General features: G+C 41.0%; 1 protein-coding gene across 15 annotated transcripts in view; it reads right to left on the minus strand.

The window, feature by feature from the left end:
• Positions 1-26,894, minus strand: part of SYNE1 (spectrin repeat containing nuclear envelope protein 1) — a 561,745-nt gene that overhangs the window by 485,452 nt on the left and 49,399 nt on the right. The gene's annotated exons all lie outside the window — the stretch shown is intronic.

Below are 26,894 nucleotides of genomic sequence, written 5' to 3' on the forward strand. Positions count from 1 at the left end.
AAATAGCCTATCGACTAGGGCATTTGCCTTGCACGCAGCCGACCTGGATTCAACTCCTCCACCCCTCTTGGAGAGCCCAGCAAGCTACTGAGAGTATCTCACCCCCACAGCAGAGCCTGGCAAGTTACCTGTGGCGTATTCAATATGCCAAAAACAGTAGCAACAAGTCTCACAATGGAGACGTTACTGGTGCCTGCTTGAGCAAATGGATGAACAATGGGATGACAGTGACAGTGACAGTGATATTACTTGTAAAAGCCTCATCACCCAAAACCAATGTTAGAGACCTTAAATCTCAAACCTCATTCTTGAAATGTTCACTTCCATTCACTTAAGACCCAGGAAAGTGTCAAACTTCAGGTTCCTTTAAAGTCTTGCTTTATTCAGACACTTGTTGCAAAGAAGAAAAGTATCCCAAGGCAGGGTATATTTTAAAGAAATGGAAGAAAAGCAAGAAGAGGGGCTGGAGCGATAGCCCAGTGGATAGGCCATTTGCCTTGCACGCGGCCGACCCGGGTTCGATTCCCAGCATAGCATATGGTCCCCCGAGCACTGCCAGGAGTAATTCCTGAGTGCAGAGCGAGGAGTTACCCCTGTGCATCACCAGGTGTGACCCAAGAAGCAATAAAAAAAAATTAAAAAAAAAAAAGAAAAGAAAGGAAAGAAAAGCAAAGCAAGGAGACTGGGCTGATACAATGCATTTGCAAACAAGATGTCTTTTCTCTTCAAAGGTTCCATTAAAACCTACTTCCACTCAGTCAGCAACTATTGGAGTGCAGATAATGGATAAACAAGTGCAGGCCAGAGAGGGTAGAAGAGGGTAGCTAGTCCTGAAGGAAAATGGAGCTAATCATCCTTCAGAGAGATTGAATGCAAATTGATGTGCAAGCACTGGGTAGCTATAGTCATGATTTATGGGACCGGAGGTAAGGGTGGGCGAAGAAAAAGCAAGGAAGATGCTAATTCTAGAACAAATCTCTCTGTAAACTTGGTCCTTTCGTAGCCATGAAAAATTTCTTTATTCTTCCAAAATAACAGCTCTGTTGTGCGCAGCACTGAGTACCAGGCAGTTGGGGCCATCGCTGTATCTCATTATATTACTTAAAAGGTCAATCGCAGTGCACGCAGGAACTAGAATGAAGCATCCCAGTTCAATAAGTCGGTCTCTAAGGAAGGTCACTGGCAAAATGAAGAGGTTGGAGAGCTCACTTTCTCTTCTCAAGCTAGAGCAAGCCAGTGCATGACCTTCTCTCTTTTATTTATTTTCAGTTTGCACTGTCAAGGGCAATACTGTTTCTTTTCAGGAAGAAACAGTATCAACATGGGGGAAAAAATATCCCCGTGGAAAAAAATAGCAACAGCCAAGTGTGATAGGAAGGAGGCGCAAAGGGACAAAGGAAGATGCGACAGCGCAGAAGTCGATTTAGAAACATTTTTTTGAGTCCAATCTACTACCTGTCCACGTCTATTAAAAGCCAGAGTGTCCTGTTTTTGCTGTTGTTGTTTTTTTTTTTTAAGCGTTTTTGGCAATACATCTCAAGTGCACAGTACTCTAGGATTAGATTTAGTGGGATTACTATCAATAACAGCCAAGCCAAATGGACATCAGGCAGGAAGGGAAAACAGGTTCTTTCAGCCGGGCCTGAGGCTTCAGCAGGGTTTCTCCACAGAGACCTGGGCTGTGTCAAATATGCATTTCACAAACAAAAGCAGTTAGGAGGAAATTTTGTCATTTAAGGGTGTACTCTCTGCGACAGAAAAGTAATCTGCTGTGTTTTTCTTTTTGTTACATGTGTATGTGTGTGTAAAATGTCCTTTGATCTTTTAATTTCCTTTATTTTTTTCTTTTTGGCTCACCCAGCAGTGCTCAGGGGCCTGGGGTTTCTCCTGACTCTGCAATGAGGTATTACTCATTGGATGGTATGGGATACTGGGGATCAGACCCAAGTCAGCCGCATGCAAGGCAAACACCCTACCCACTGTACCATCTCTCTGGCTCCCTGATCTCCTGCTTTTTAAAACAATAGTCAAATCATGCTAACTCTTTAACCATGAAACATATTTTCATTTATCTTAATAATAAAAAAGCATCTTTCATCATTTTGTTTTCCTAACCCACAAAACCCTATCTTCCCTTGATGAGCAAAGATCTTTATCAACGGTCCATTCTGTCCATTCTCCAGGTCTATCGTGGTGAATGTGTAATAGATTATTTTGCTGGTTCTGTTGAATTCTTGCTTCTGATGATATGTTAACTCTTAACTCCCCTTGAAGCAAGAGAAAGCAACAGAGGAGCATGATGAATGCTTTATTTCCCCATTAAATCCATAATCTAAAACTATCCCATTGTCCCAAGGTCTAATAATTATTCTAATAGTCACTTTCCACTTACAGATTTTCCGCAAAGTCAAAGAAGATAAATCTTTATTAAGTTTTCCAAAAAGTAGCTCTTTATTAAGTTGTTTAAAAGCCACAAAATGGCTTTTAAAATATTTGAAATCAGGCTTTTTTGTTTGAAAACAAACAAAAAAATTAATGGTGACTAATACAAGATAAGCCTGAAATTCAGGGATAAACAAAACAATTCTCTGTGATTTTTGAGAAAATAGAAGTCTGCTTCTATTTTCTTAAGAAAGATGAGCATAGTTATTAAAAAAATAAACATAATGATAACAGTCTCAGGGACCTGATATATTCAAGTAAAAATTTTTGGAAAGGCTAATTTGGGGCCTGGAGTGATAGTACAGTGGGTAGAGCATTTGCCTTGCTTGCAGCCAAACTAGGTTCAATCCTCAGCATTCTATATGGTTCCCCAACCACCGCCATGACTGATTTCTGAGTGTACAGCCAGGAGTAAGTTCTGAGCGTTGCTGGGTGTGGCCCAAAAACAAAAAGGGGGAAAAAGCTAACTTGATCAAAACAAAGAAGGAACAAATCATAGAATGGAATGGAACAAATAGTTCAAAAGGCAAGCCTACTCCCTGTAAATAAAAATGAAAGAGGTTATTGAGGAAAGGGTTTGACAAAACCAGAAGGCAAATTAAAGTAGAAAAATATATTTAGAGTCTCACCTCACACTAAAATAAATTTGAAATAAATCAACTGCAACAACTACCTGAATATGCAATAAATATCAATGATTGATGAATGAAGAGAGACATGCTAGGCTTAATAAAACTGGAAAGGGCTCCATTTCACCTCAGAAATCAAACACTTCGGGGCTGGAGATGGTACAGGGATGAAGGCACTTGCCTGTCTGCCCGTGCCCCTGGGCTGATCCAGGCAGCACCCAACCACAGACCCTGACCTGGGAACAGCGATCAGCCAGTGAGTCTGACTTCCGGTTTCCATCAGGAAACCCAGCACCACCCAGGTCCTCGACCCTCCTCAAGGCAAGGTGAGACAGCCCTGCGGAGTTGTGGCCGAGTCCTCCTCTTTTGTTCCTTTTGACCACAGTGACTGTCTCACTTGATCCCAAAGGCACATCCATCCCCAAGAAACTGAAATTGATACACAGCAGCTGAAGGACACACATTTGGACAGCGACAGATTCACGGTTTGACAGAGATTACACAAAAGATTTCTGAAGCCATAAAACAATATTTAATGGGTTGGGGAGTGATCTACGAAACATAGGTCTTAGTACTACAATGCACCTATTATCTTTCTTAGTCTTGATAAATATGGAGGTAAATGGATGTTTTTATTTATTTTGCTATGACGTCCTGTTAATTTGGTTATTATTAAAGACAAAGCAATGGAGAATTCAATAGAGCTTGTCAGATGGTCCAGATTTATCACAGAAATAATTACTAGATTTGCTTTTTGGGGGGATTTTAAAAATCACTTCAGTAAATATGAATCAGAAGAGTTGCTATTAACATAGAAATCAATCTTTACCACCAAAGACCAGAGTCTTATACATCCAAATCCTTTTGAACTAAGCACAAAGTTCCTGCTACCAGGGCTATCTCCAAGAAGATTTCTGATTTCATCAGCCTGGCCTCTAGTGGGATAATATTTAAGGCTGTTTGGATGCAGCCAACATATGTTCTTTTTTAATTCCTATCTTCTATTTTACTCATCATTCTTGAGTGCTTTTCTGCTTTTCCATTTCTCTAACATATATTCAACTCCAACTCCAACTGTCATTTATTATTATTTTGTTTGGGGGCCACACTGGCAGTCCTCAGGTGAACAAATGTGGTGCTGGAGATTGAGCCATGATCGGCTCCACGCAAGGAAAGCACCTTCCCAGCTATGCTACTTCTCCCAACCTCTCTTGCAACTTTTTCATTTTTTAATGATTATTGCTAAAACAAAAACACAATTTTTCACATGGACTTTCCTTTAAAATTTATTTACTTTCCTTAAATGAAGGGTCTGCTAAATAGTGCCCTTATGATGCATTTTACATATTAAATTGTGCTTTTTTTGGGGGGGGGGGGCTGGAGAGACAGAACAGAGATGAAGGCACTTGCTCTGCATGCAGCTGACCTGTGCTTGATTTCCAACACCACATACAGTCTCCTAAGCATGACCAGGAATGATCCTTGAGCACAGGGAGAATCAAGGAAAACCTAATCTACACCGGCAAGTACAAATGTCAAGAGAGAGAGATTTAATAGAGGCTCTCACACTTTATTACTCTGCAGATACATGGAAAAATATCTAGTTTATAGAGCAACGGGAATGTTCCCGGTGCCCAGGGAAGAGATGACCCTAGTAGCAATAGGTGCAATGACAAAGCTCTTTCCTCTAACTTCCTGAGGCACGGCTGGGGGGCAGAGGCCGCACTGGCTTCCTAACCACAATCCTGGGCCCGCTTCCTGCCCTTAGCACTTGAGAAGACAAGTAGAAATCAATTTAATTTTTAAAATAAAATATCTATATCTTTAATGACCTTACGTAAGGCATCTGGACCATAGGTTCTACTGTCATTAAACAGTCCTTAGCATTTAAGGGGGTATGAAGAAGGTCATTTGCACAAGTCTTAAATAGATTGACATTTCTACACACTAAGGAATGTTTCTATTTTGCCAGTTTGGCAAACTAATGTTGACTTTGTCTCACTGTCCTTGTTGAAAGAGGGTTGGGAGGGTGGAGAGATAATTAGCCAGTAAAGCACTTGTCTTGCATGCATATGACTAGGGTTTGATCCCTGAGCACTGCTGGTGGAGAACCCTGAGCACAGAGGCAGGGTAATCCCTGAGCACACCTGAATGTAGTTAAAAATTTTTTAAATATAGTAGGGCTGGGGCTGGAGGAATAGTACAGTGGATTGGGCATTTTCTTTGCACATGGCCGACCTGTGTTCGATCCCCAGTATCCCATATGGCCCCTCAAGCACCACCAGGAGTAATTCCTGATTGCAGAACCAGGAGTAACCCCTGAGCATTGCCAGGTGTGGCCCAGAGAGCCAAAAACAAACAAACAAAAAAATAGAGTAGGGCTTAATTATATGTAACTGAAACATAAAACAACTTGCTTAGCTGTTAAGAATAAATCTCTTCAATCAGATGTGGCATACTTCTTATAAAACTCTTCACTTTTTATATCTTATGAGAGAAATGACTTAGAGTGAAAGGATTTCAGAGCCAATAAACAGATTAAATGGACTCTGAGTAATCAAACTCTAGAATTAGAGCAATCTGTAAGGCTCTGCTCTTCTCTGGCCTACCCAGGGCAATAAAACCAGATGACCTGGGAAAGTCTGAAATAACATTCACCACTGCCAGATACCCCAAATGCGAATTCTCTATCTTGCCTAGAAAGAAGCGTTTCACTAGAGCAGCTAAGGGTTGCAGGTACACAAAGGAAACAGAAGTTGGGAGATCCCATCAATGAAATGCCTCCAACTAGAGGATAAAACGATGCCATGAAATGTTCTCATGGGTGCTTTGTGTTGGGTGATGTGCCTTCCCGGGCACTTGGTGAATGAGGTGGGTAGGGAAAGCGCAGCATAGAAATTGTCTCTGCCACAACTTCTCAAGCAGAGAGTCTCTTTGGGTCTGGTGAGTTTCGGGAATGTCAACATTGCTAAGAGCAGGGGTTGGGTTTGGTTTCTGTCCTTCACACCTCTCTGGCTCTTAGACCTCAGATTGCTAAATAGTCTCTTGGAACGGAAAATTTTGGGGGGAGAGAGAGACAGGGTGAGTTACTTAGAACTCTATTGCTTCTAAGTCCCTGTGAACCTTCAGATAACCCCAAATCACTATCCTCCAATTTGAGATATTAGAATAAATGTTTGAGAAGCTGTAGGTAAACATCATCCTGTGTTTGCAACTCTGGCTACTCACATAAATGATATAACTACTCCCTCTCCAGTTTACTGATTTATCTCCTACGAAACTCCATTATTCCAGTACTTGAATACAACTGGCCAAGAATCAGGTCAATGTTTTTTTTTTTCAATTGGATTAATATTATCAGACTAGAGGTGATAATGGTACTTACCTGTCCTAAAACATTGATTGAACATAACCTCTAAGAATCAATATATTTCAAATATAACAGACTATTGCTGAGGCTCTATTTTACCAATTAGAACTAAAAGAGAAGGAAGATATTTTAGCTTTATCCAAATAGATACATTCATTAGCAGTTTCTATTGAACCTCTGAGTCAGGTCTATACAACTAGCTCCCCAGAGAAAGTAAAATGGAAGAAAATAATAAGGACACTCAGGAATCTAAGAATCTCTGTTCTAGTTTGTGAAAGAAGATAATGATGCTGGTTTGTACTTATAATTCAAGACTCCAAAACTAGGAAAAACAAAGGAAAGATTCTTTTTCTTTCTCTCTTTATTCTACCCATCTCTAGCACATGAATAATATACATTACACATAATTATATACATTATACATAGCACTGTAGCACTGTCATCCCGTTGTTCATCAATTTACTCGAGCAGGCACCAGTAACATCTCAATTGTGAGACTTGTTACTATTTTTGGCATATCGAATATACCACAGGTAGCTTGCCAGGCTCTGCTGTGTGGGCAGAATACTCTTGGTAGCTTGCCGGGGTCTCCGAGAGGGACAGAAGAATGGAACCCGGGTTGGCTATGTGCAAGGCAAATGCCCTATCCGCTGTGCTATCATGCCAGCCCATACATTATATATCAATTTAAATTATTTAAATATACAATTACATAAAACTGCAGAGTATATAATATATATTGTAAAAATTTAATGTGATCATTTACTTATCTTTGCGTTTGCCTACATTGTATATAGCAAAGAAGCCAGCCCCTGTTTAATCCTGCATGGTGATTCCACTTTGCTTGTATACCTTGCCAAACTAAAAATTCAGGGAGCAACTAAAAAGGCAAACTACAAGTACTTGAAATCAAGAAATTATAATTTGGGGTACACAGATTCAAGTAAGAGTCCTAGAATGTGCCCTCCAGATGGACAAGGTCAGAATCTTTTTATGGTAGAAAGAGGAAGGTGAGATAAGTAGTTTTAAAAAGTGATCCCTTAGTCGGGATGGGAGATGCATGCCGAAAGTAGATAATGGATCAAACATGATGACCTCTCAGTGTCTGTGCTGCAAGCCATAATGCCCAGAAGTACAGCGAGAATATGGGGAATATTGTCTGCCATGGAGGCAGGGGGAGGGTGGGAAAGAGGGGGTGTACCGGGATATTGGTGGTGGGGAATGTGCACTGGTGGAGGGATGGGTGTTTGATCATTGTAAGACTGTAACCCAAACATGAAAGCTTGTAACTATCTCATGGTAATTCAATACAGTTTTTAAAAAATAATGAATAAATTTAAAAAATCACTGTATCACTGTCATCCCGTTGCTCACCGATTTGCTCCAGCAGGCACCAGTAACATCTCTGTTTTGAGACTTGTTACTGTTTTTGGCATATCAAATACACCACGGGGAGCTTGCCAGGCTCTGCCGTGTGGGCAAGATACTCTCAGTAACTTCCAGGCTCTCCAAGAGGGGTGGAGAAATCGAACCCGGGTTGGCCACATGTAAGGTGAACACTCTACCTGCTGTGCTATCGCTCCAGCCCTAAAAATAATGATCCCTGTTAATAAGCCTGAACCATTCTGACTATATATAATTGGTTATCTATTTTATTCCCTGCCCAAAAGTCAATAGATCCCAATTCTTCTGAGCTGAACAACTTTCCAAGCAATTGTATGCTTGATGGACTCTAAAACAATTGCTTCTAGCCGAGTCCAAAAGTCTTAGGTCTAGTTCAAAGGATATAATAATGCAATTTCTCTTAATGACTCCTTGGCCCTATTTTCAATGTGTCTCAGCAGAAGTCTCCTATTCACAACCTGCCCTTCCTTTTCCCATGCTAATTACTTGAATCCGGAAAAAAAGTGTTGAACTATCCTTCACACTCACTCCCAATCCCCTCTGGCTGCCTTTCCTCAGGGTTACAGCCTGAGGAAATGGGTCCACACTCACTGGAACTGGAGCACTAGGACAGGAGTAGGTCCTGGCCTCATTTGATCCTGCCACCACAAACGGTCCTCTGAGCACTGCTAGGAGTGATTCCAATTACAGAGTTTGGTGTAAGCCCTGAGCACAGCTGGGTGCGGCCCAGAAAAAAAAAAAAAGAACAGCAACAACAACAACAAAAACCTATGCTTAAGGAAGGATACAAATAGTAGGTTCTGAGCTCACCGTAAAGACTACGTCATTATTTCTCAGGGGAGATGCTGGCTACTCACCTGAAAAACATTTATTTTTTTTTTTGTTATGTTCCTGTGCAGTTATTTAAGGTATGTGAGTCATCAAAGGGATCAGCCCTAAAACCTTCGCCAACTTCTGCCCTTATCAAGAACATTAACGCTGAGATCTCTAGGGTGGACACCGTCCAGTGTCCTGCCCTGGGGTCCACCCAGCGAGTCCTCCTAGCACAGGACTCTGAACGTCAGCTTCAGGCTCACCATGGGAACACTTTCAAACAATTACCCTTGGAAGCATGCTCTTCTAAGAAAAATAAATATGAGTAAGTGCATGAAAACAAAAGATGTCTTACATGTGCTCTAAATTAAATAACTTAAATTAAATTTAAAAAAAAGAAAAAGAAAAAAAAACACCACTTGGAGTTTATCTGAAACTGCACCAAAGCAAATCAAGAGTTGAATTTAAAATGCAAAAACAGCACAGCTCTTGTGTCCTTATCTTGTCCCCTTATCTTGTCCTCTCCACACACACACACTTAGGGTAAGGGCAGACTGAACGCTTACTCAGAGACCTGTGTTTAGTTGTCTCGGGAACCAGCCCCTAAGTGCAGTTACTGACCATTTTGGCCCCACCGGTGTGGAATCTATCCTTTCAAAACAATCTGCTTCCTGTTCTTTTTCTCCTATAAAATGATACTTGTCACAACTCAGAAAAGATAGTTACTTTAAGGACATGAATGTGGCTGCAAAGCTCCGACTCCAGGAGCCACCTTTCTCTGGATGCATTAGACCTGGAGAGGCGGTAGAAACAGATCTTCCCGGGGACAGTTTTGCATCTGGGTAATCAGTTATCTCTGACCCTCAGGTACAGACTAGTCTTCAGTCTTGAACACTAACCATGTCCTGAAGCAATATTTTAAGAAGTGTTTTCCTAATGTTAAACTCTATTCAGCTAAACATTTAAGCTAAACGTTCGGCTAAACATTAAAGAATGCTGTAAGATGTTTCTTCCTAATGGTAGAATACATTTAACTAAACAATTGTGGAAGGATTGCCCTGCTTATAGGATGTTCCGGGTTGAATGACATTTCTTCCGATTTGTAGCAGAAGGGTCCAGTGGCCCCATGACCTGAAGACGTGATGCTTGCCAGAGAAGGAGATTCCGCAGCAGACCCTCTCCAAGACTTTGAGGTCTGCTTGAATCATCTATCACGGGATTCAGACGTGAAACAGAGTTTAAAAGCATTGCTTTAGCTCCTTAAAAGATTTGCATGATAATTTAACTATATTGATTGCTGGTAACATTCAAAAGAGCATTGATTTTTGCCTTTGCTCTATAAATCAACTAAGAGGTCTGTGCATTTTTTAGACTGTGGAGTCATAGAAATAGATATAAACTTTTGAATCAGAATAACTGTGCCCCCCCCCCACTGCCTACTGGCTAGGTCACCTTGAGCCAATTTCTTAACAAATTAGAGCATGACTTTTCTTAGGTTTTTTTTTTTTTTTGGCTTTTTGGATCACACCCAGGGATGCACAGGGGTTACTCCTGGCTCATGCACTCAGGAATTACTCCTGGCAGTGCTCGGGGAACCATATGGGATGCTGGAAATCGAACCCAGGTCGGCTGCGTGCAAGGCAAACGCCCTACCCACTATGCTATCGATCCAGCCCTGACTTTTCTTAGTTTTAAAATGGGGCAAAAAAAAAAAATAATACATTTAAAAAATCAGAAGGGGCTGGAGCGATAGCATAGCAGGTAGGGTGTTTGCCTTGCACGCGGCCGATCCGGGTTCGATTCCCAGCATCCCATATGGTGCTTCGAGCACCACCAGGAGGAATTCCTGAGTGCAGAACCAGGAGTAATCCCTGAACATTGCCAGGTGTGACCCAAAAATCTAAACAAATAAAATAAAATAAAATGGGGCAATTTGAGCTCCTTCACAGCGTTGCTTGATGTGAAGTGAGGAGTGGGGACAGAGGGGTTAGGGGGTCTGAACTAAACAACTGGCATGCAGAACAGATTGCACACAGTGTCTGGAACATAACAGGCCCTTTATGGTAAATTTTATTATAATTACCTTCCATCTTAACAGCCTGATAGGAATATAACTTCCCTTAAAATATTCACTTTCAATCAAGTTTCTTTATTCTTGCAGTGTTCTCAGGAGCCTTCCGGGAAATGACTGTTGTATAATCTGCCCAGGAACAAAGTGGACCCTGGCAGGCCAGCAGACGTGCCCATGCATGCCTCTCTCCTCGCCATTCAGTCAGCCATTAAATTGTTCCGCGCTGTGGTTTCTTCTTTTCTTTTGTTTTGGATGTGTCCCAACTCCTCCTTCCTTCCTTGTGTTCAGTCTAATCCTCATTAGCTGTTTACTGTGCTGCTGTGGATTCCAGTCTGAAGCTTTAGGACATACCCCAAGTGCCACAAGGCTGATATGCATAAGCAGATTCTCAAGTGGCCTAGAGTAAGCCATGTTTTACTTGAGTAAGGCTGAGTGACACACTGACAAACAGTGGGGACAGCTCATACGCACAGAAAAGAAAGGGGCCAGCCCTGGGTGAAATACAACAATCCTCACACTCATTCCTCTAAGGATGCTTTTATCGAGCATTCTCAGCAGATTTCCATGTCCTAGCAATACAAAATATATTATTTCGGTTCTGCTTTGGGGCAGGGACTAGAGTTTGGGATGGAAACATCTGAAATGTGGTGGTGGGAAGGTGTAATGGTGGTGGGATTGGTGTTTGAATATTAAATGGAATCAAATATTGTGAACTGTAGCACTGTAGCACTGTCATCCCACTGTTCCTCTATTTCTCGAGCGGGCACCATTAATGTCTCCATTGTGAGACTTGTTGTTACTATTTTTGGCATACTGAATACACCACTGGTAGCTTGCTAGGTTCTGCCGTGAGGGCGGGATACTCTCGGTAGCTTGCCGGGCTCTTGGAGAGGGACGGAGAAATCGAACCTGGGTCAGCCCCATGCAAGGCAAATGTCCTACCCGCTGTGCTATCACTCCAGTCCATTGTGAACTACTGTATAAAATTAAAAAAAAATTAAAATAAAAAAGGAGAGGGTCAGAGTCAAGGTACAGCAGGTAGGGAATTCACCTGGCACATGGCCCACCCGGATTCGATTCCTGACATCCCATATAGTCTCCTGAGCACACCAGGAATTATCGTTGAGAACAGAACTAAGAGTAAGACTTGCGTGCTACAAGATGTGACCCAAAAACAAACAAAACAAAACTGAAAGAAAAAAAAAAAGAAGGTAATGATTAGGGGCTGAGAGATAGTATAGCAGTTAAGGTGTGTGCCTGCACACGGCTGACCAAGATTCAATCCCTGGCTCCCCATCACCACCCAAAGTGAGCCCTTGATTACTAAGAAGTGGCCTTCGCTGTCCCTCCTAACCTTTTTCACCTGAAATTTATGTCATCGGAAACTAAGGTGGCCACCTTGGCCCTCTTCAGGGAGTTGTTCACTTGAATTGTTTTCAGCCTTTGACTTGAGTCTGTGTTTGCTGACTATTCAAATGTGTTTCTAGCAGGCAGTAGAGTGTTGGATTCAGTTTTTTAAATCCATTTTGCAACCCTGGTACATTTAGACCACTGACATCGAGAGAGATTATTGTGGGGCTTTATGTCATCTTTCTATAGAAGTTTGTTCATTCTGTGGGACTTATCTTGCCTTAGAGTAGCCCCTCCAGTCCTTCTTTTAAAGTTGGTTTTGAGTCTATGAAGTTCCAGAGCTATTTTTTATCCATGAAGTTGAGCACAGAGCCAAGAGTAAGCCCTGAGCGCCCCTGGGTGAAGATGACCCAACACCCAAAAGAAAAAAACAGAAGTACTTCATCAGTAGATGGTTGTAGCAGAAATTTAGCATGCATTAACAATCTTGATCTTCAAGCCAAGCTGTGCAAAATGTACAACATACTCAGAGCTATGTGGGTTTTTTTCCTATTTATTTAACCAACCTTGTTTCCCAAAGTATATTATATTCTATAAGTTCTTAGTAACTACTATTTTACAATCTGCTGTGTTCACGTCTCTAAACATAGTCATTTTCACATCACAGTAACTTCTATGCATACACACCTACATTTTTCAAAGTAAAGAATCATTAACAATGATGGTTCACTTCAGCAAACACAGGTATTTCCTAGTGAGCCAATAACAAACAGACCACGGGGCCTTTAAAACCTTATCAAGATACTTTGGGTCACAGCAGGTATAAGACTAGATAGCCAGATTCTTGACCTCCCTATTAAAATTAGCTGGTGCTGGAATTATCTTACATCTCCCTAGTCTGACTGTCAAAAATCAGTGGGAAAAAGTCCAGCTGTGTCTCGGTGCTTGCCAAGTCTAACTGCATTTCACCAAATTAATGAAGAGGAGATACAATTTGATTTCATGATTAAACATTAACGTAAGTTCTATGGAAATGGATTCTGGGCCAAAGCAAATATATTTTATTCTACTGCTTGATATATAAAAGGATTTTTTTCATCAAGGAACATTCAAAATGTCCACTTGCCATTGTCAATAATAATTGTTCAGACACTGAAAGGGTTTTTCTTATCTTTCCTTTGACTGTAATCAAGCTTTCGTGAGAATGACTATTCACAGTAAAGAGTTTTCTCCACTTTGACAAGTATAAAACCTTTTACAAATAGTTCGGTGATAGAAGAAATTTACTAGGAGCTACAATTAATGCAAGCCTTTAGAGAAGAGTGGACAGCTAAGCTAAGTCCCTATTTTCAGTAAAGAAACACGAACACAATTATTATATACTTTGTGTACATGCTGTGTACATGCTGCTAATCAAGAAAATCCTGAAAATTTCATGAAAACAAGTGAGTCTGCAAGTTACATAACTATGGGATTTTAAAATAAATAATACTGGAGCCAGAGTGATAGTACAGAGGGTAGGGCATTTGCCTTGCACATGGCCAACCTGGATTCGATCCCTGGCATCCCATATGGTCCCCCAAGCACTGCCAGAAGTAATTCCAGAGTGCAGAGCTCAGGAACCCTTGAGTATTGCTGGGTGTGACCCTAAAAGTCAAAATAAATAAATAAACAAACAAATAACGCCTGCTAACATTTAAATGTTCCTAATTGACTATTTTTCAGGCCAGCTTTTTGTTAATGAGTGACGGTCATTAATATTATTTCTTCCCATTACCAAGGATCTGAGTCATTGTTTCATCTTTACAAGCAATGTGGCAACAAAATACTTTACTTGCTTTTCTACAGATGTTAAGATACTTGCAAAAAACATTTATAATATCCTCTAAACCCCACTTAGAGTAAATAAACACCAGAAGCAAATAGTTTTTGGAATAAGTTCCTCTTTAGTTCCTGCATTTCTCATTTCTATATACACAATAATGTGGCAGTGTCTAGGTTGTATGTGTGAGTATGTATGTACATATCTGCCTTTTTGAAAAGGGTGATCCTTTATTAAGTGGGAACATCTACATTGCAAAATCACTGGCAGAAAAATGGCAAAGTATTTTTCTTTTGTTAAACTCACAAGAAGTAAAGTTTCAGGTTTTTAAAAGATTTTGCTCTTAAATTGTCTGCTAAAAATATATTATGCTTTTGAAAACAGATATGAATTTATTATTTTATTTCACATGCCTATAACCAGAAAGATACTTTACCAGAAACTCCTCACTACACTGATTAAATTTATTTAAATGATATTTTCTTTGCTGCTCCTCACTAAACTGGCTACACTGTTTACATTTAATAATGCACAGATGTCTCTTTGGGCCAAGAGACAGCAGAGCTGGTAGGGCACATCCAAGCCAGATTCAATTCCCAGCACCACACAGGGTCCCCCCAGAGACCCCAGAATCCTGTGATCCCTGAGCACAAAGCTAGGAGTAACCCCTGAACGCTATCTGGTGTGGCCAAAATAACGACACTGAAAATTTTATTTTCCCTCCCGTGGAAATTGGCTGGACCTGGGTGGATGGGGGGGTGACTCAATGAGGATGTATAACAGTGTCCCCCTTTGATGTCAGGGGGAAGAGGTGACCGCTTCTCCCAAACCAGACACTCCCTCTGGGTTCCTTGCCCCTGGCATCCAGCCTGGAAGAGGATGACAGGGAGAAACCACACACAGGGGAGGCCACAGAAGCCTTGGTCAGTCAGCATTGGGGTATGGAAAGAGAGCTCAAGACACTCCCCGCCCCAGCAGTCTATAGACCTTTCAACAAAGACTGGACATTGGGCGAGAACAGCCATCCCTACATGACCAAACAGGGCTGGAGTGATAGCACAGCGGGTAGGGCGTTTGCCTTGCACACGGCTGACCTGGGTTCGATCCCCAGCATCCCATATGGTCCCCGGAGCACCGCCAGGGGTGATTACCTGTGCATCGCTGGGTGTGACCCAAAAAGCAAAAAAAAAAAAAAAAAAAAAAAAAAAACCCTCCATGACCAAACACCAAACACCTACCCCCACCACATCTGTTTAGCACCAGTGAGGGAGTGTTCTGGTTCATTCCAGAGCCATGCAATTGGAATATAAACATCCTAAGGCTCAGCATCCACACAACGGCTATTTGACACTTAAAATGAAGTATCCTGACACTTATAATGAAGTATCCATCATCATTTAGACTCATACTTTTCTCTTGACTTCTCATACGGTATCTTACTTACTCCATTTTCCCCACCATTCAGTTAACCTTGTTCCAACTGACCCTTGTTCATCTAGACACAGTGACCATAGCTGAAAGGTTTTCTAGGACACCCAGGAGCCATTGACCTGTGAACTGATGTTGGCAAGGACCAGTATTGTGGCAGTGTCCCCACGTGTAGCGCCAACCTCGGGAAGGCCAGGCCCTGGCTAGACTTGCTTATCTGCTGCTGTTGGGGATGGCTTTGGTTCTTAGCTAAGATTTGAGGAGCTGGAGCAGAGATGGGCAAGGCAGCATTCACTGGGAGCCCAGCTGGTTTCAGCAAACAAAACGTGTCCTGATCCTAATGTTTTAACAAGCTCTTGGGACCCAATTGGGAGGCCATGATCTGTGGAGAAGCAACTTCAACTGGTGCCTCATGGGGTTGCCCGGCCTTCCTTTCAGGAAGGAAGCATGAGCTGTCCTTCTTCCTACACTTATGAGTGCCCTGGACATCCTCGGCAGATCAGCAGGAATTGTGGAGAGGCGCAGACTAACGCAGCAGAGGTATGCTCACCCTCGGCCCAGTTTCCTGTGTCTATCTCCTGGGGTCCCCCAGCTCTCTCCCTCCCTATTTCTTTTCTTTCTTTCTTTCTTTCTTTCTTTCTTTCTTTCTTTCTTTCTTTCTTTCTTTCTTTCTTTCTTTCTTTCTTTCTTTCTTTCTTTCTTTCTTCTTTTTTTAAATTTTTTACTTTTTTTATTTTTTAATTAGAGAATCACTGTGATGTACAGTTACAAGCTTATGAACTTTTGTGTTTGCATTTCACTCATGCAGTGATCGTTTACCCATCCCTCCACCAGTGCCCATTCTCCTCCACCAATGATCCCAGTATCCCTCTCACCACTCCCACCCCATTCCCCACCCACCCACCCCACCCTGCTTCTACGGCAGGGATTTCCTTTTGTTCTCTCTCCTTTTGGGTGTTGTAGTTTGCAATAGAGGTATTGAGTGGCCTTCATGTTCGGTCTACAGTCTACTTTCAGTTCGCATCTTCCAACCCAAATGGGTCCTCCCAACATCCTCTACTTGGTGGTCCCTTCTCTATATGAGCTGCCTTTTCCCCCAGCAAGTGAGGCCAGTTTCCAAGCTGTGGGGCAGAACTTCTGGTCCTTATCTCTACCACTCTTGGGTGTTATTCTCCCACTTGTTATTTTATATTCCACAGATGAGTGCGATCTTTCTATGTCTGTCTCTCTCTTTCTGACTTATTTCACTTAACATGATACTTTCCATGTTGATCCATTTATATGCAAAATTCATGATTTCATCTTTTCTAACAGCTGCATAGTATTCCATTGTGTAGATGGACCAAAGTTTCTTTAACCAGTCATCTTTAAGTTCAGGTCCAAATCTGGCGGTTCTCAGGCGAGTACACTACTGGCTTGGAGGTTGTTCCTGGTGGTGATTGGGAGACTCTCCTGGTTTGCGGGAATCAACCCTGGGCCTTCTGCGGTCAAATCCTTCACTCCGGCCCACAAAACTATCTCCCGGTCCCTTCTCTGAACCTGTTTGATTGGCTTGCTATACTTTGGTGGGAAGAAGAGGTTAGGGGGGTGTGGCAGTGCTCAGGTCTTACTCCTGGCTCTGTGCTCAGGGATTATTCTGGGCAGAGCTTGAACTCCTAGTGAGGTGCTGGGCATCAAACCCAGGCAAGCACCTGGCCTGCTGACTCTCTCTCCAGCTCTCAGCCCATTTCTGAAAGGGTGCCAAGTGCACCGTCAGCCTAAGCATCATGCTGGGCCCCTGCTGATGTCACAAACCCCTGAGCTGAGTCACAACCATGGCTGGCGGGACCTGCGTGTGGCACCTGGGCCCAGGCTCTCAATTCTCTGCCACCCTCCCCCCCAGTTCTCAGACTCACACCACGGGCTAACACTAGGTTAGTTTTTTAGAGCAAAGCTCTGATACCAACAGTCCCTTGCTGCCCTAAAATGGGTTACACTCGCCTAACAGGATTCTGAATCACAGCCCAGAAGTAAACTCTTTCCCGTGTGACCTCACCTACTTTTAAGTCATGTCCCCAATACCCCGCAGAGAGCGGCGACGCCATATGACCAAACTGCACCCCCTATGCTTCCTAAGACAGCAGCCAGGGCTCATTTCCCAGCTGTCTCCTCACCCCATCGTTTTTAATTTTTTAAAATTTTTTCACTACATTTGAAAGATCTACATAATTGGGTGAACCAATATTTTCTTGTTTTTTAATGTTTTTATTTTATAAGGTAGCTCACAATATCTGATTACATTTAATATTCAAATGCAATCCACCAATTCCACCACCATTACACTTTCCCACCACCATATTTTGGGATGTTTCCATCCTGAACCAATTTCTGCCCCAAAGCAAAACCAAAATAACATATTTTGTTTGTCATGAAAAAATGCTGAAAATGCTACAAAAAAAGTATCCTTAAAGGAAAGAGTGTGAAGATTGTTGTATTTCACCCAGGGGTCATTAAGCCCTTCTATAATAGATCACTAACATGTTGCTAAAGGTTGAGAGTTGTTAAAGGTTGAGACTTGTGTGCTTATTTACATATATATATGTACATATATATATATAAAAGCACGCGTGCACGCGCACACACACACACACACACACACACATATATATCTGTTTCACTATATCACTGTCATCCCTTTGCTCATCAGTTTGCTCAAGTGGGCACCAGGAACATCTCCTTTTGTCCCAGCCCTGAGATTTTAGCAGCCTCTCCTTACTCATCTTTCCCAACAATTGGAGGCTCTTTCAGGGTCAGGGGAATGAGATCTGTTATTGTTACTGTGCTTGGCTTATCAAATATGTCATGGGGAGCTTGCCAGGCTCTTCCATATATATGTGGAATATATATAATATATCAGTATATATAATATCATATATAATAATATATATTGTCATCCCATTGCTCATTGATCTGCTTGAGCGGGCACCAGTAATATCTCCATTGTGAGACTTGTTCTTACTGTTTTTAGCATATCGAATAAGCCATGGGTAGCTTGTCAGGCTCTGCCATGCGGGCGAGATACTTTTGATAGTTTGCCAGCCTCTCCAAGAGGGGCAGAGGAATTGAACCCGGGTTGGCTGCGTGCAAGGCAACTGCTCTACCCACTGTGCTATTGCTCCAGCCTATATATATTTCATATATGTGAAATTTCATATATATTCATATATATATGAAAAAATATTCCCTCTAAGGTTGGTTGCCTTGTACTTTGAACCCCATCAACTGTGGCGCAGTACTCTTGGAATCTGGGTGGTGTGTGGTATAAAGTGTCCAGGAATAGGTTCACTGGTGGGTGAGGCTCGGCCTGAGCATGTGGAGAACAGCCGTGAGTGTGGTGGTGGTTGAGTTCTGGAGGTTTCCAGGTGCCAGGGTTAGGTCTCGTGGGGCAGGGAGGGGTCTCACCCACCCCCTTCTGGGGAACCCCAAGTGAAACAGCCTGGCACGGGGCCTGGAGGCCTGGTTACGGTGAGCATCATGTTATACTCCCTTCCCGGAGAGAAGGACATGCCATCTGGATGGTGGCTGATGACGAGAGCCCCATCGTAAGTTGGCTCTGTCCTTGGGGATATGTACCCTCTGCTCCTCTAATGTATCGAGTCAAGATTCTCCTCCTTGCCTGCACCTAGTCCAACGGCAAACTCATCCATATTTCCAAGGGCATTCAAAGGACATTCTCTCCTCCCCCAAATCCCTAGTACCTTAAGGGCCTTAACATGTTTGGAAGACAAGCCTGGGAGATAGTACAGGGGTTAGGCTCATGCAAAGCATATACATGAGGACATTGGTAGAAATGCACACAGGTGGGGGGACAGGTGTTGGAACATTATAGGACTGAAACCCAATCACGAACAACTTTGTAACTATATATTTCACTGACTCGATAAAAATAAATAAATAAATAAATATGCACATAAATAAATAAATAAACTAAAGCATGGACCTGAGTCTGGTTTGACCTAGTTCCCTGAACAGTGGGGTGACCCTGGTGATCTGCCACATTACAAGATTCAGGAAGAATCCTTGGATCTATATGTTCAGCTGGTCCTCTTGACTGAGAATCTCAATATCCACAGGCTCTCCGAGGACCATTTGGGAACCGTCCTACGCCCCACAATGCTTTTGTAGTTGTTCTTACATCCATCCTTGTATTAACAAATATTTACCTATTCTCCTACAGGGCTAAGCTCACTCATTCTATGAAAGTGCTCAGAGTTGTGTGTAGACACACAGGCATGGTGTTATATTTAAAAAGAAAGAGTAAATTCATAATTCATGGAGGCCCTGGACCACAGCAAGTAGGAAGTTATCTCAGCAGGAAATTCAGAAGGAAATCATGTTGTATCACCTGGTTATCATTTATTCTATTCATGTCTGGTTTCAAAAGGCTTTTGAAATTCTACATAACTGTCTTGATTCACAAATAATACAGCCCAAAATGCAATTAACAGTTGCAATTGCTGTAAAAAGAAAGTGGTTTCTACTTATCAATTTCTAGAAAATTAGAGCTCTTTTTTGGCAAAATAAACGATGACTCACGATCTCTATAATGATTCACTGGCCAAAATGCAAAGGTTTTACTTTCTTTTTTCAGCACTATTTGTTACAGCAATTATTTGTACATCAAGTGCTATCAGCCACTTATGTCATGGTCCTGCCAGTATTTGCTGGTCTCCACAATCCCACAATGAAAATGCATTCCTAGCTTTTAACTTTGTGGAAGGTTATGGTCACTCAAATTTTTCAATCATTTTTTATCAGATCATCATATTTAGCACTTGTTTGGCTATGAATATGAATAAAATCATGAAAAATGAAATGTAGTGTTTTTTTGTAGAAATTAGAACATAGAAATTAAGCTGTTACAAATCATCTCATGCCTTTAGTAACTGTTGATGCATAATAATCAGCTTGATTTATGATTAAAGGTCATTTTGTGCCGAAAGGGGCTATATTAACTATACCATACATTATATTGTGTTATATGTAAGGCATTAAAATTTAAAAACATATACAAATGTCTGAATGCCTGAATGCATATCCATCCATTTACATTCATAGTGTATTAAATCTCATTACTCAGCTTTTAAATCAATGAGTTCCCTAAGGAACCACTTCAGGCCAGAATTTACGGGTGCCTGAAACAGACAGGAGAGGCTTGTGGGACCCTTGGGATCACATCCACATTCTCCCTCTCACAGCTGTGTGTGGACAGTTGGCAGTGAATCTCAAACATCACTGAGTGGCTTTGCATAAGCTAGGACCTCCTTGTTTGAAGTCTACATCTCATTTCTAAAACTGGATGACAAACAGTGTCCACCAGCTTCCTAAAGCCATCATGAGGATTGGATAGGAGAGTAACACATCGATGTCTATGATCAATTTTATTATTTTAATAATCCCAATATATGGCTGAAAATTTTTTTATGAAAACTTGGCGTGGAAAGGCACTAAGGATTCTCTATCTCCCAAGGCTGGGAAATTAGCCATATACTATTTTCCAGGAATTCTCCCACAGGAAATCCCTACTGTCAGTAGTCTCCAACCCCAGGAAAACTTGCGGTGAGTCAGGAGAATGTTTCAAGGTCTGGTCTGTGCTTCATGCCTGAGGAAGGATGTTGGTTTCTGACATCCACTAACTCTTAGAGGACAACACTCTGTCTTAGGTGTCACTGGTATCTCAGCATGACTGAATTTATTAGTTCTTTCTCGAGAGCAGGTTGGATGAATTAGTGTATGAGCCTAAGGGCAGAAAGTAATAAGTATCTGAAGTGGAAGTTTGTCTGAACTGTATTTCTAACCACTCAGAACTACCTCCAAAACAGAGAGAGCCACTCAGTGGCTAAAAAGACATTCATTAAAATATTATCAAATAATATAATTTTATTATAATCAATTGTATTATTATAGTAAACATACATTATAATATTAAAATATATTATTATAAATAATAATGGGGCTGGAGCAATAGCACAGCGGTAGGGCATTCGCCTTTCATGCAGCTGACCCATGTTCTATTCCTCCACCCCTCGGAGAGCTCGGCAAGCTACTAAGAGTATAGCGCTTGCATGGCAGAGCCTGGCAAGCTACCCGTGGAGTATTTGATGTTCCAAAAACAGTAACAATAAGTCTCACAATGAGAGACATTACTGGTCCCCGCTCAAACAAATCAATGAGCAATGGATGACAGTGAATAAATAATAATGCAATTACAATCATATAATTCACTCCATGAATAAGAAGAAAGTATACTTGTAGATGAAGAAATGGCACAAAACTTATGTTGGTGTGATTTTTCTCAACAACTACATTCTCAGCTGACGCAAAACTTGAAAATTTCTAGCTGAGTACTTGATAACTTACTAGGTTGAACTCCATGAAATTGGCCATTTAATGGGTCAGAGCAATTATTTGAGGCAATTTCCTGGGTTGACATACTTTGCCTGTGTAGGCTGCCTCCTATGAAAATCACATATCTTAAATTCACATGCATTCTCAGGAAGGTAAAATACTTATATGAAAAGGTCAGGGAACACTGGACTGAAGGAAAGCAACCTTCATCTGGTTCTTCTCAATGTATTCTAGAACCCAGGGGAAGATGGGTGGAACCCACTGTACCAGCTGGGTAAGACCCCATGCTCTTTCTCCCAACCTTTTAAAGATTAATGGATGTGACTGAATTGATTTGTGCCCATGGAATGCAGCTGCGCTCAGTTGTTGCTCAGATTATGCCTTTGCAAGGTGCTGATTGACATGTATAAATAATCTCTCCCCAAATCCAATTTATCATCTTTTTCAAAATACTCCTGTTCTACATGGTTCAGCCCAGGTTGGGAAGGCTTAGTAACTAGCATAGAGTCGCACAAGAAATAAAGGAGTCACAATGCATTATGTACCCACCTAATGGCACGCAGTCATGCGAGTCTTTGGAAAATAACAAAGGAAAAATGTCAAAGCCTGGCTTGTACATTAGAAGGGAATATGGAACTTTTCAGACAAAATAATACTAGCATACTGGTGTGTTACAAAGGCCCATGCTACTTTCTGGTTTTTGTGTGGAAGCCATACCCAGCATTACTGGGTCTTCGGCCTGGGTCATTAGGTCTTCTGTGCTCAGGATTGAACCTGGGTCAGTCATATGCAAGGCAAGTGCCCTATCAGCTAAACTATCTCTCCTGCCCAGACTCATTGTACCTCTTTTATCTACCTGAGAACTTTGTCCTCCCTCCACTTTAAAAAGTGATCTTTACTCAGCCAATCTCCATTGCTCAGGACAAGCCTCATCCAGAAATTAATCTGTTGAAAACTTCAGGTACATGAGTTTGTGACTGACATCTCCAGGCTTCCACAAAGTCAGGGATGGGCTAACTCCCCCCATCTCCCTATACTTCTGGGAGTCCAGCAGACAGGGTGCTTGCCTTGCTCGTGGCTGATCTAAGTTTGATCCTTGTCACCCAATATGACAAACCTAACAGGAGTGATTCCTGAGCACAGAATCAAGAGTAAGCCCTAAGCATTGCTGGGTATGCTATCCTCACAAAAAAAATAAAAAAGATAAACAAAATAAGCAAAAAGAAATCATTAAGGCTTAAAAAATTTTAAGAAGTAGAACATGCTAAAGTGAATGTTTGACTTTAGTTATCTATACTATTTCTACAAGTTTTCCTATAACCATCTCTTCTCAGCGAAATAAATAAAACTCAACTTTGTTTTATCCCTATAATTTTGTCTAGAACTCAAAGTTAGTCTTTCCTCCCATTTTTGTTGTGGTAGCATGGTTGATAGTATACTCATGTTAGTTTCATGCACACATCATGCCAATACCCATATCCAACACTAGACTGTATACTTTGCTCCTCCCATGCCAAAGACCTCTCCCACCCATCCATTCCCTCACCCAAGTAAGCTCAGTTCTGTAGATTAGTTCTATAGTTTTAATGTTAGTTTTATGGATGGTGAATGCACAAGGACACAAGGGCAACCATATCTGATTGCAAATTTAATATTCACAGTTTCAAGTAACCCCATGAAATAAATGAGTCTTTTGAAAAATAAAATCATTTGAGGTGGATGAAAGCAAATAATTTTATTTATTCTGTGTCAAATAAGAACTCAAGATTCCATTGCTGACCCAATTAAAAGCCAAAAATTTACATATCTATATATTACATCTATTGGAATGAAAACTGAGATTCCCATGCTAAATAATTTCTGAAATACTACTTGTAAATTTAAAAGTTTTGAAAGACTTCTGCCTAGGAACTATGTGAGAGAGAACTGTAGACTGGTCACAAACCTCACTAATCAGTCTGGAGTCTCCAGACTGGTTGTTTATTGTGTAAATAGCATAGCCAACAGAGCCATCTTAAACAACACACTGCAAGCCTCACAAAATCACAACAGAGAAATGCACGCCATCAAGTATATCTTTTAGCAATGAGCTAAGGTAAATCCAACACCAAGTCTTGAAAAGCAGGATGAAGGTCAAAGATGTAGTAGTCTGCTGGACCCCAAAATTAAAACCAGTATTCTCAGAAAAATTACCAACAGAGGAACTGGGAAAAATGAATCAAAATAGGAAATTTAAAATAAAAACTGCACATAGTTTAGGTCATTTGAATATTTAGTTAGACCAGAAATCAGCCCCTAGGAAAAAAAAAAAAAAGGTATTCCCAATGTCTCTGTACAATTTTCCTCAAGGTAACAGAGACTGATAAAAGGCACAGAGGAGCTCTGACTTAGACTATTGACCTAATCACTTTTTAGTGGAAAACCTAAAGCCTAAAATACCACAGATTGCTGCTAGGTAACACAATAAATTTTGCTGGCATACTTGATAATATCTTGCTTGAAAGTGCAATTTCAGATTAATTTCAAGAGAGTTGACTTTTTTTTCAAGGAACTTTTCTGTTTCAGATCAGATATATATTTCAATTTAGTCAAATCTTTTACAGATTTCTCAAAAGGGTATTCAAGGTTTTTTGTTAAATTCTTCCACATTTGTAATAAGAATTCTCATTTTTAATATTTTCAAAAGATTTCCAGTGATAAATTCATATTGTGTATACAATATATAATATATATTATATATTTATAATATATACATTATATATAATGTGGTATATGTATACATACACATTTTGTTCATATATCCTGCACGGAAGAGCCTGGCAAGCTCCCCGTGGCATATTTGATATGCCAAATACAGTAACAATAACAGTCTCTTTCCCCTGACCCTGAAAGAGCCTCCAATTGTTGGGAAAAATGAGTCAGGAGAGGCTGCTAAAATCCCATGGCTGGGGTGAATGGAGACGCTACTGATGCCCACTCGAGTAAACTGATGAACAATGGGATGACAGTGATTCAGTGATACAGTGATATTTATATATATATGTATGTATATATGTATATATATACATACATACATACATACACACACACACACAAACACACCACAGCAGGGTGTGGTGGAAAGGGACTTTCATCACCCCTGGTGGGAATGCCATCTGGTTCAACCTTATGGTAAGTTATAAGGAGATTTCAAAAATATAGAAATAGAACTCCCGTATTAACCAGCAATATCACTCAGCATCTATCTATCCCCAAAACACAATTTAAAAGAATAAATGCTTTCAATATATCCACTGCACTTAGTCACCGCACTTAGTACAATAGACAAGATATAGAAACAATGCCCAGATACTATGCAGCTCCAAGAAACAATAAAATCATGCAATTTGCAGCAACATGGATAGAAGTAGAGGATATCATGCTGAATGAAGTCAGTCACTACTAAAGGAACAGAGTGGAAGGAGGGATATTGGGGATATTGGTGGTATATATAAAAATTCTTTAAAAAAAACCTTTAGCTATACTCCAAGAAAAGAAACCACACCATGAAGATAAGTTAAGAATCAGAATTAAGGACATATTTTATATATATATAATATAACTTATTGTGGATGTGTGTTTATATTTTTCCCTATGAGTCATCAGTAAACCAAATTACATCAATGCCCTTCATAGCATTAAATGATCCTCCCATTTCTAAAACTCGCCCACTTACCTCCCTACAGCCCAGCCACTCCCATATCCCAGTCACCACCAGGTAAACAATGACCCTCCTTCACAGCGTCGCAACCAATCTCGAAAAGAGGCAAGCCAAGCCAAAGGCTAAAACTGGGTTGTGTCACACCTCCAAATTAATGACCCCATTGTGAGATATAGTAATTTTCACGTTTCTTTTATTTTAGTACATTTTGCTAATCCCATTAATCATTGTGTTGTAACACAAAGTATAAGTCATTTTGTACCTGTTAAGGGGGCAGGTCGGTGTGGTGGGTGGGAAACTGGGGACAATGGTGGATATCAGGTCACACTGGTGGTGGAGTTGGTGACAGAACAACAAATGCCTGAACAACCGTATTATGAACAACTTCATAAACCATGGTGTTTTTAGGTTGTTTTTTTTTTTTTTGCTTTTTGGGTCACACCCAGCAATGCACAGGGGTTACTCCTGGCTCTGCACTTAGGAATTACCCCTGGCGGTGCTCAGGGGACCATATGGGATGCTGGGATTCGAACCCAGGTTGGCCGCATACAAGGCAAATGCCCTACCTGCTGTGCTATTGCTCCATCCCCAAACCATGGTGTTTAAATAAAGTTAAAACAGAACATTCCCACTAATGGGATATATATTATTATTTCAATAAATTGCACTTGCGATCTGTCAGAGGGAATAAAGTATCTGTATTTTGAAATTCCTTCAGCCCTCATCCTCTGATGTATTTTAGTGGGGGATAGGTCTAGAAAGTTCTCCACTCCTGCTGTGGCCTGACACAAGGATAAAAGATGATTCCAGGACAAAGGTGCTGCCTTTGAGAGAACCATGTTTCAATGCCTTTTATCTGAGTTGATCCTAATGTCACTCTCATTTAGTGGCTTTGGGGAAAGGGTTTGGGTTTTTAGCATTTTCATATACTAAATTTGAAGTTTTTCTATTGTTTTAAATTATTTCCTTCAAAAAATTATTTAGACACTGTGATTCACATCATTGTTCATAATGATGTGTCAGGTGTTCCCACCTGTAACACCGCCCATGTCCCCTTACATTATTTCCGATGAGTCTCAGGGAGATATCTAACAATTAAAAAGAATCGTTCTCATTTTCTTTAACCCAAACTCTCACTCCATGCCTCTAAATGTGCTCACCATTCCACTGAATGAACAGCTTGACCTAAGCAATCTCCTGATTTTAAGTATCTAGGTTGCTCCCAGTCTTCACTGTGCTACATATCACTAAAAACAAGGAACATTTTTAAAGACCAGGATTGTTTGTTTTTATGTTTGCTTTTGTTTGGGGGTAACACCGGCAGTACTGGGGGCTTACTCCTGGCTCTGCATTCCGGGACTCCTGGCAGGACTCAGGGGACCATACGTGGACCAGAAAGATAGTCCAGGAGTTAAGGCTTTTGCCTTGCCTGCCACGATTTTAAAAATATATTAAATGATGTTAGCTTTGTCCATCTT

This window comes from Sorex araneus, chromosome 4 (assembly GCF_027595985.1).
Source record: "Sorex araneus isolate mSorAra2 chromosome 4, mSorAra2.pri, whole genome shotgun sequence".
Taxonomy (NCBI): domain Eukaryota; kingdom Metazoa; phylum Chordata; class Mammalia; order Eulipotyphla; family Soricidae; genus Sorex; species Sorex araneus.